Below are 10,145 nucleotides of genomic sequence, written 5' to 3' on the forward strand. Positions count from 1 at the left end.
AATTTGTCCTGAGTAGGCTGATACCCTACATGTGGGGGTAAAACACTGTTTGGGCGCATGGCAGAGCTTGGAAGGGAAGGAGCACCATTTGACTTTTTCAACTCAGAATTGGCTGGAATTGAGATCAGACGCCATGTTGCATTTGGAGAGCCCCTGATGTGCCCAAACAGTGGAAACCCCCAATTATAACTCCAACCCTAACCCCAACACACCCCTAACCCTAACCCGAGCCCTAACCCGAGCCCTAACCCGAGCCCTAACCCTAAGGCTGTGTGCACACGCTGCGGATTTTGCTGCGGTTCCGCAGCGGTTTTGGCTGCTGCGGACCTGCAGCAGTTTCTGCTGCGGTGTACAGTACCATGATTCCCTATGGGAATCAAAAACCGCAGTGCAGACGGTGCGGAATGTTCCGCGCGGATTATCTGCGGTTTTCAATCCGCAGAAAGAATTGACATGTCAATTCTTTCTGCGGATTCTCCTGCGGTTTGCCATCTCCTCTATTGAGGAGATGAAAAACCGCAGGACAAAACCGCAGAGCAATCCGCAGGTAAAACCGCAGGTCTTTTGACCTGCGGTTTCACCTGCGGATTTTACAAAATCCGCGCGGATGAATCCGCACCTAATCCGCAGCGTGTGCACACAGCCTTACCCTAACGGGAAAATGGAGATAAATACTTTTTTTTTAATTTTAGTATTTTTCCCTAACTAAGGGGGTGATATCGGGGGGTTTGATTTACTATTTATGGCGGTTTTTATGTTTGGCAGCTGTCGCACGCTAAAAGACGCTTTTTATTGTAGAATAGTTTTTGCATCACCACATTTTGAGAGCTCTAATTTTTCTGTATTTTGACCCACTGAGTCATGTGAGGTCTTATTTTTTGCGGGACGAGTTGACGTTTTTATTGGTACCATTTTCGGGCACGTGACATTTTTTGATCGCTTTTTATTCTGATTTTTGGGACGCAGAATGAAGAAAAACCAGCGTTTCATGAATTTCTTTTCGGGTCAGTACGGTTACAGCGATACCTCATTTAGGTCTTTTTTTATGTTTTCGCGGTTTTATGCAATGAAAACTATTTTATATAAAAAATAATTATTTTTGCATCGCTTTATTCTGCGAGCTATAACTTTATTTTTTCGCTGATGATGCTGTATGGCGGCTCGTTTTTTGCGGGACAAGATGACGTTTTCAGCGGGACCATGGATATTTATATGCGTCTTTTTGATCGCGCGTTATTACACTTTTTGTTTGGCGGTATAATAAATCATTATTTTTTGCTTCGTTTTTTATTTTTATTTTTTAAGGGGTTCGCTAAAGGGGTTAACTAATGGGACAGTTTTATAGGGCGGGTCGCTACGGACGCGGCGATACCTAATATGTGTACTTTTATTGTTTTTTTTTTTAATTATTTCCAAAAAATGGATTTATTGGGGGAATAATTTTTTTTTTTTTTTCTAATTTATTTGGCGATTTTTTTTTTAATTATTTTAACACTTTTTTTTTATTTTTTTTTTTACTTTATTAAATAGTCCCAGGTGGGACATCACTGTCCTGTGACAGATCGCTAATCTGTCACATCACAGATCACTGTGACAGATCAGCGATCTGACACAGGCACTGCAAAAGGCTTCCTCATGCCTGCGCTTTGCAGGCACTGAGGAAGCCAGCTTCCTCAGGCCCCCGTCGCCATCTTGGATTCGGGGGCCTGGAGGAAAGGAGCCCCCCGCAGCAGCTCTGCACATTGCGCTGCCGTGGGGGGCTCAGGGAAGCACGGAGGGAGCCCCCTCCCTGCCGATGCTTCCCTTTAACCCCCGGTACACCGCGATCATGTTTGATCGCGGTGTGCAAGGGGTTAACGTGTCGACACATTGTGCCGGGTGTCAGCTGTGATAATCAGCTGACACCCGGCCGCGATCAGCGGCGCTCACCACGTGGGCGCCGCTGATCGCGGTAGACGTACTATCCCGTCCACGGTCATACGGGCCCGGGTACCGTGGACGGGATAGTACGTCGGATGTCAGGAAGGGGTTAAAGAGACTTTTATGTTTGATCTTTGTGGGTCACTGCCTCCTCACTGCATACGGTGCTACCGCTGCCTTGAATATGGTGGAAAGATTGCAGGCAGTGTGAACTGAGGCATACCCAGAGAGTGCTGCAGATCATTGTGCAAGTCTTTTGGAGAAATAGAGGAACTTTTGGAGCAGTTTGTGCTCAGGCAGCTAGAGGTTCTGCAGCAGCAGGGGCAGCAAGAGGCGCTGCAGTGGAAGCTACCAGAGCGACCCCTAAGGTGAGGGGCAATCAGCAGAGTCACGAAGAGACCCCAAAGGTAAGGGGTGATTATTGGGTGTACCATGGACCTATGTATAGTCTCGGCCCGCATGGTCTCAGGCAAATGACTTGCTGCACTTGGTGGAGCAGTGGCTCCAGCTTGAGTTTTTATTTTCCTGATCGAGATGATGGAGAGTTGTGGTTGATAGGAAAGTGCGGGCTCTGCTGGTCGCCCTGCAGCATTGGGTCGGGCAAAGGGACCTTGACAATCTGGACCTGCTGGTAGGACTGATTGAACGGTATAAAGCCAATCAGGATGCTGTACCAAAGCCCGTGCATGGGGCTAGTAACTGTTCTGTGACATCTGAGCTCATAGACTGCGGGTATACTCCCCCTGTATCTATATATGCCCAGCCAGTCAGTACCACCACTACGGGCACTGCTGACAGTGTGCAGCGACTGTGGCAGGTACTTGTGAACGGGTGCCGCACTGAGGCTCTCCTGGACACGGGGAGCAGAGTGACTTTGATCCATAGGTCATTTGTTGCCGGGGACAACCCCAAAGGACAGAAAGTGGAGGTGGTGGGTATCCATTAGGAAATCCGGGAGTACCCGACCGATGAGGTCAATTTTTCTACACCATGTAGGGACCTTACACATGTGGTGGGAGTGGCAAAGACCCTTCCATATGGGACTGTGTCGGGGAGAGACTTGCCCCTGTTTCGGTCCCTGTGGGAGACCAGGGTCAACCCTCTCACGGTAAAGGTTGTGCCAAGCATAGAACCCGGAGATGTTGAGATACCTGCCATAGTGGTCACCAACCTAGGGACAGAGTGTAATCCCAATAGGCTCCCCTTAGAGGTGGTGGCTGGAGAGGATGAAAACGTGTCGGGAGCAGAAACTAAAGATGTTGCTATACCTGCCATAGGGGTCGCCAACCTAGGAACAGAGTGTAATCCCGATAGGCTTCCCCTAGAGGTTGTGGCAGTAGAGGTCGTAGAGACCCCACTGAATCCCGAGCTGGAATTGTCCCCTGGTAAGTTTGGGACAGCTCAGTTCCAGGGTCCCACGCAGAGAAACTGGTGTAAAAACCGCAGGTTTAAAAAGAGCACCAGGAAGAACTGGGAGTATGTGGTCGCGGAGACGACTAGGGATGGGCGCACAAGGAACCCTCTGGCACCGGCCAAGGATGTAGCCGGGGTCAGGGTAAAATAGAGCGCTCGCTAGAAAACAGTGTCGGAAGGCTCAGGTTCGGGTGCGACGTAATACAGATGGATGCTCGGAGTTGTTGGGGCAGACCACGGCGTTTCAGCGTGATATAGTAAATGAGGCATGGGTAAGGGTACAGACGAAACAGTACCAGAGGCCCGAAGGTGAGTACTTGGGTGACAGGATGAGATGCGGGGTTACTGAACCCCAAATAAACAAGGTTAAGACCACCCAAAATTAGCCCAAATCTACGGTTAAACGTGAAAGTGAGCGTGGCGTCTGCAACAGAGAATGGGTGGTCCCGTAATGAAGTACGGAAGAGAAACACAAAGGGGAGGGATGCATGTGCTGATCGATGGTTCTGGACCCTACTTTGGTTTCTTAGTGCAGTGTCGGGCGGGGATGTCACGGGGCATGCAGATGGCCTGTCTCGCGCCCATGTGGGGTGTCAAGTATTCAACCGCACAGGTTTGAACAGGAGAGGGGGATATGTGAGGTAGTGACCCCTGTTACAGCTGGGGGTGCTGTGTGTCCTCCCCAGGATACGCACGGAGGCGTATTGAGGTTATGGGAATGCATTGCGGTCACAGGCGTAGCTGGGATTACAATGGTGAAGCAGTGACCGATGTCACAGGTAGGGGGCGCTGTGTAGTCTCCCCAGGATATGCACAGAGGTGTATGAAGGCATTGGTGTGCATGGCAATCACAGGTGTAGCAGTGACTGCAATGCAGGCTGATAATAAAAGTGTTACTCTTGGATATGTTAGTGTCTAAGGCAGAGGTGCAGAAAACCTGCTCTGGATGTTTTGTTTCAAACAGATTGCAGTGTGATAGTGGTGCAGTCTGTTCCATTCCGGACCCAGGTTTTCCATGTGGCTGAAAGCCACAGGTTTCTGTGATAAAAGCCCTGCAGGAAAGGGTTGGTGAGGTCTGAGTGAATCTGAGGAGTCTCAGGTGTGTCAGGAGTAGAGTGAGGCCTGGCAACCCACAGGGTACACAGTGGTGCTGCCGTCCATGGTGACTGGTATCGGATGTGGATGTCTTGTGCCCGGAGGTGAACCGGAGGTAGACAGTCCTCTACCCGAAGAAACACTGGCGTGTGTAATGGCTACAAACAGATGGATACAGTGCCCGGCTGCGATTTGGAGGATGTCAAAGACTGTGTACGGCTGTGTGCGCGAGTAAAGAGACTAAAGGAGGCTGTAATTGAGACATTGGCACGGCGTGCAGTTCCCCATGGAAACTGGACAAGGTGAAGTCCGGCATGTTTGGGGACTGTGATACAAAGCCGTGTACTATATAGTGCTATGAACACTGATAATATGCACTGAAGTTATATGCAATTGTGTGGATTGGAACCTAACACATTAGAGACTTTTATGTCTGAACTTTGTGGGTCACTGCCTCCTCACTGCGTACGGTGCTACCACTGCCTTACACTGTGCAATGCATGACTCAGGTCCTCCACAGGCAGAATAGTGAGTGCAGCTCTGGCGTATAATACAGGATGTAACTCAAGATCAGTAATGTAACGTATGTACACAGTGACTGTACCAGCAGAATTGTGAGTGCAGCTCTGGCGTATAATACAGGATGTAACTCAGGATCAGTAATGTAACGTATGTACACAGTGACTGCACCAGCAGAATAGTGAGTGCAGCTCTGGGGTATAATACAGGATGTAACTTAAGATCAGTAATGTAATGTATGTACACAGTGACTGCACCAGCAGAATAGTGAGTGCAGCTCTGGAGTATAATACAGGAGGTAACTCAGGATCAGTAATGTAATGTATGTACACAGTGACTGCACCAGCAGAATAGTGAGTGCAGCTCTGGGGTATAATACAGGATGTAACTCAGGATCAGTAATGTAATGTATGTACACAGTGACTGCACCAGCAGAATAGTGAGTGCAGCTCTGGGGTATAATACAGGATGTAACTTAAGATCAGTAATGTAATGTATGTACACAGTGACTGCACCAGCAGAATAGTGAGTGCAGCTCTGGAGTATAATACAGGAGGTAACTCAGGATCAGTAATGTAATGTATGTACACAGTGACTGCACCAGCAGAATAGTGAGTGCAGCTCTGGGGTATAATACAGGATGTAACTCAGGATCAGTAATGTAACGCATGTACACAGTGACTGCACCAGCAGAATAGTGAGTGCAGCTCTGGGGTATAATACAGGATGTAACTTAAGATCAGTAATGTAATGTATGTACACAGTGACTGCACCAGCAGAATAGTGAGTGCAGCTCTGGAGTATAATACAGGAGGTAACTCAGGATCAGTAATGTAATGTATGTACACAGTGACTGCACCAGCAGAATAGTGAGTGCAGCTCTGGCGTATAATACAGGATGTAACTCAGGATCAGTAATGTAATGTATGTACACAGTGACTGCACCAGCAGAATAGTGAGTGCAGCTCTGGGGTATAATACAGGATGTAACTCAGGATCAGTAATGTAATGTATGTACACAGTGACTGCACCAGCAGAATAGTGAGTGCAGCTCTGGAGTATAATACAGGAGGTAACTCAGGATGAGTAATGTAATGTATGTACACAGTGACTGCACCAGCAGAATAGTGAGTGCAGCTCTGGAGTATAATACAGGATGTAACTCAGGATCAGTAATGTAATGTATGTACACAGTGACAGCACCAGCACAATAGTGAGTGCAGCTCTGGCTTTCTTTAGAGCATCCTATAAATGTTACAACCCTATTTTTGCATTTTCTGCAAGTTGCGCCATCATATCCTGATTACAATTCCCTTCTGCAGATTTATTGTGTATTGCAGATTGATGGGAAGCCGTCCACTAATGAAGCAGATACTTCGATGACAGATGCCGTATGACTGGAATACAAGGCGACATTCTGGTATCCCCCTCCAGATTCTTCCTGATGACAGGTCCTGAGTGATGGCCGCCGATGCAGAAGTTCAGGATTCTCCCCGAGAACATTTTCACAGCTGTGGACAACTCACATTCACAGGTCTGCGCTATTTCTATATAAGGACTATGCTGACATTTCCCGGAGTCTTCTCCTGCCATCGTGGGGACCTAGTTGTTGGAGATGACTCGGTGTCCCTGGAACCTTGATTGTAAAAGGAAAGCTATGGCGCAAATTGCAATCTGTGTTTTTGTTGTTATACATAAATATCAAGGAGGTAAGAAATACCGGTGGCGACCTTGTAGCATCCATAGTGTAACAGTGGTTGGTGGAGAACAATGTCTGTGTGAGAGCTGAGGTCGTGGTGCATGTAAATGGTTCACGCCACTCTTCTTCACATATTCACCAGTTCACATTAACCTCTTAAAGGGAATTTGTCCTCCAGTTTACTGAATACTTGACCATGTAGATATTAAAAATACGAGTTCATCGATGTCTGTTTGGCCCCAACGTGTTGATCCACTGATGAGAAATCACTCTGAAAGTCAACTCTATTGTTTTAATATCACAAATCCTGGATATAATAGAGGAAAATTAAAATCCATAAGACATCTCAAGAGAACATATGGGGAAGAGGGAAAACTACCTATAACTGGAGAAGAGCTGACACTCCGACCTTGAATTAGGATTAATTAATCCTAGGGGGAGAGAAATAAATTAAAACAAGTGAAATAGAGAGGGATAACACTTCAACCTTCTTTGAAGCAGAGGACCCCTGCAATGGCCAGGTAATTAAGATAGGAAGATCTACTCTGGGAACCTGATACCTAAATGGATATTTGGATATTTTAGTGGATAAATAAAAGTTATATTTTACTCTACCAATGGACTGATCGCTGGAGAAACAAAAACTATTTCCTTTAAATGAATATTTGTATACCAATAGCAGGAGAAGTATGCTTCCCCAGGAAGAGCTTCCGTAGATCTCAGGATCTCTCACAGCCTGGCCAGTGGTCAGATTTGAATATTGGGGTCTGCATTGATCCAATATTTATGGAATATAGCTTTTTTGGCATTGTAGCGAAGGGACAAACAGAACGCATTCACTCACATCACTGTAGGGCCAACTAGAACCGCTCCAACAGATGATGCCGGAATTGATGTTATTTTTTTCAAATTTGACCTTTTTGATTTTTTCCCATTCATTATATGATGACAATCAGCCATTAAAAAAAAAAAAAAAAAAAATGCTCTCATATGCCTATGTTAGCAGATGAATAAAAAACGTATGCCTTCTTGAAAAAGTGGAGGAAAAGGCAAAAGCGCAAAAATGAAAAGCTGCAACAAGTATCTAAGGGGTTAATCTTAAAAGAAAAAAAAAGTCTTTCTGTTCTCTAAGTCTTTGCCTGTCCCAAGTCTTCAAATGGTAACTCGATCATCAGCCAAAGCTGCAGGTGACAGCAGTTACTGCTTCTCATCAGGTTTCTACAGTAAAGCTTAATTTTATAAATATTTTATAGGTAAAGTGCTCAGCATAATTTCACACAAAACCCCAAAAATGGGACAAATTTATTGACGCTTTTCCAAAATTGTGGGTAAACAACTTTGTTTCAAGCATGTGATGCTCGTTCAGACTCACCCGTGGCAAGTAACAGGTGTGGGAAATATGAAAATCACACCTGAATTCATATAAAAATGGGAGAAGTTGACTCAGTCTTTGCATTGTGTGTCTGTGTGTGTCACACAAAGCATAGAGAACAGAAAGATAAGAGAACTGAGGACTCGAGAACCAAAATTGTGGAACATTATCAACAATCTCAAGGTTACAAATCCATCTCCAGAGATCTTGATGTTGATTTGTCCACAGAGTGCAACATAACCAAGACATTTACAGCCCATGGCACTGTAACTAATCTCCCTGAACGTGGATGGCAGAGAAAAACTGATGAAAGGTTACAGAGCAGGATAGTCCGGATGATGGATAAGCAGCCCCTATCAAGGTCCAATGAAATTCAAGCTGTCCTGCAGGCTGAGGGAGCATTAGTGTCAGCAAGAACTATCCGTTCACATGGGAATGAAATGGCAGGAGACTGAGGAGGACCCCACTGCTGACACAATGACATAAAAAAGCCAGACTGCAGTTTTCCAAAATGTATGTAAGCCAAAATCCTGCTGGAAAAGCATCTTGTGGACAGTTGAGACCAGATAGAGCTTTTTGGTAAAGTACATCATTCTACTGTTTATCAAAAATGCAATGAGGCCAACAAAGAAAGGAACACAGTACCTACAGTCAAATATGGTGGAGGTTCAAAGATATTCTGGTGCTGCTTTGCACAGGGAGCCTTGACTCTGTGCATGGCATCATGAAATCTGAAGATTACCAAAGGATTTTGGGTCACAATGTAGTGCCCCGTGTCAGAAAGCTGGGTTCACATCCTAGGTGATGGGTCTTCCAGCAGGACAATGACCACAAGCATACGTCAAAAGCTCCCAAAATCGATGGAAAGAACGCGCTGGAGAGTTCTGAAGTGGCAGCAATGAGTCCAGCTCTAAATCACATTGATCACCTGTGGAAAGATCTTAAAATTACTGTTGGGAAAAGACGCCTTCAGATAAGAGAGACCGGGAGCAGTTTGCAAGAGTCCAAATTTTCAGCTGAGAGGAGTAAGAAGCTTGTTGATGGTTATAGGAAGCAATTGATTGCAGTTATTTATTCCAAAGGGTGTGCAACCACCAAATATTAAGTTGAGGGTGCCCACAAGCTTGTCCGGACCATTTTTGGGGGTTTTATGTGAAATTATGTCCAATTTGCCTTTTTTGTCTGTTTTTATGCTGTTCCAAATACAAAGGAAATATACGTGTGTAAGAAAACATGTATAACTGCAATAATTTGCTGCAAGAAATGCTTCTTTTTCTGGATTAATTTGAAGGGTGCCAACACTTTTGGCCATGACTGCATGTACAGGTGTTATCTGTCATTGTACAGGAGGAGGTGAGCTGTGACATCACCTATTGTGACTGGTGGATCCTGTGTTATCTACTGTATATAGAGGTGTTATAAGTCATTGTACAGGAGGAGGTGAGCTGTGACATCACCTATTGTGAATGGTAGTCCCTGTGTTATCTACTGTATATAGAGGTGTTATAAGTCATTGTACAGGCGGAGGAGGAGGTGAGCTATGACATCACCTATTGTGAATGGTGGTCTCTGTGTTATCTACTGTATATAGAGGTAATATCAGTCATTGTACAGGAGGAGGTGGTGAGCTGTGATATCACATTACCAAAAATAATAAAAATATATATTTAACACAATAAGAACAGGTCTTTTTTGGGTGATACATGGTCTTTGTAAAAGATGGAACTGTCCCAAAATTTCAGTCCAGGTGCCTTTTTGGGAATCTCTATATATAAATCTGAGTGTGTGTGTGTGTGTGTGTGTGTATATCACCAACCAATCACGAAGCAGCAGAGTGGGACACCAACCAATCACGAAGCAGCAGAGTGGGACACCAACCAATCATGAAGCAGCAGAGCGGGGCTGAGGACGGATACAGCAGGACAGTGCATGGAGAGCGGGGCTGTGGTGGAAGACAGTCTTCAGGACAGGGGACGAATAGTGTTGGCACCCTCCCAACTCTGTCCCAGCTCAGTCGGTGCTCCCCGTCGCCAACTGCGCTATACCCTCTCTCCCCTGCAGCTTCCTCGCCTAAATTTAGCCCCCGACTTCTACTGCGGACTACTACAGCGCTAGGCCACGCCCCCC

General features: G+C 45.8%; 1 long non-coding RNA gene across 1 annotated transcript; it reads left to right on the forward strand.

Annotated features, from left to right (window-relative positions):
- Nucleotides 1-4,403: 4,403 nt before the first annotated feature.
- On the forward strand, nt 4,404-9,700 carry LOC141074338 (uncharacterized). Its single transcript, XR_012227185.1, has 2 exons — nt 4,404-4,730; nt 6,270-9,700. It is a non-coding gene; the product is annotated as an uncharacterized lncRNA (long non-coding RNA).
- Nucleotides 9,701-10,145: the final 445 nt, after the last annotated feature.

The sequence above is a fragment of the Dendrobates tinctorius genome, unplaced genomic scaffold, assembly GCF_039654945.1.
Source record: "Dendrobates tinctorius isolate UK_male_01 unplaced genomic scaffold, ASM3965494v1 ptg000332l, whole genome shotgun sequence".
In the NCBI taxonomy this organism is placed as follows: Eukaryota; Metazoa; Chordata; class Amphibia; order Anura; family Dendrobatidae; genus Dendrobates; species Dendrobates tinctorius.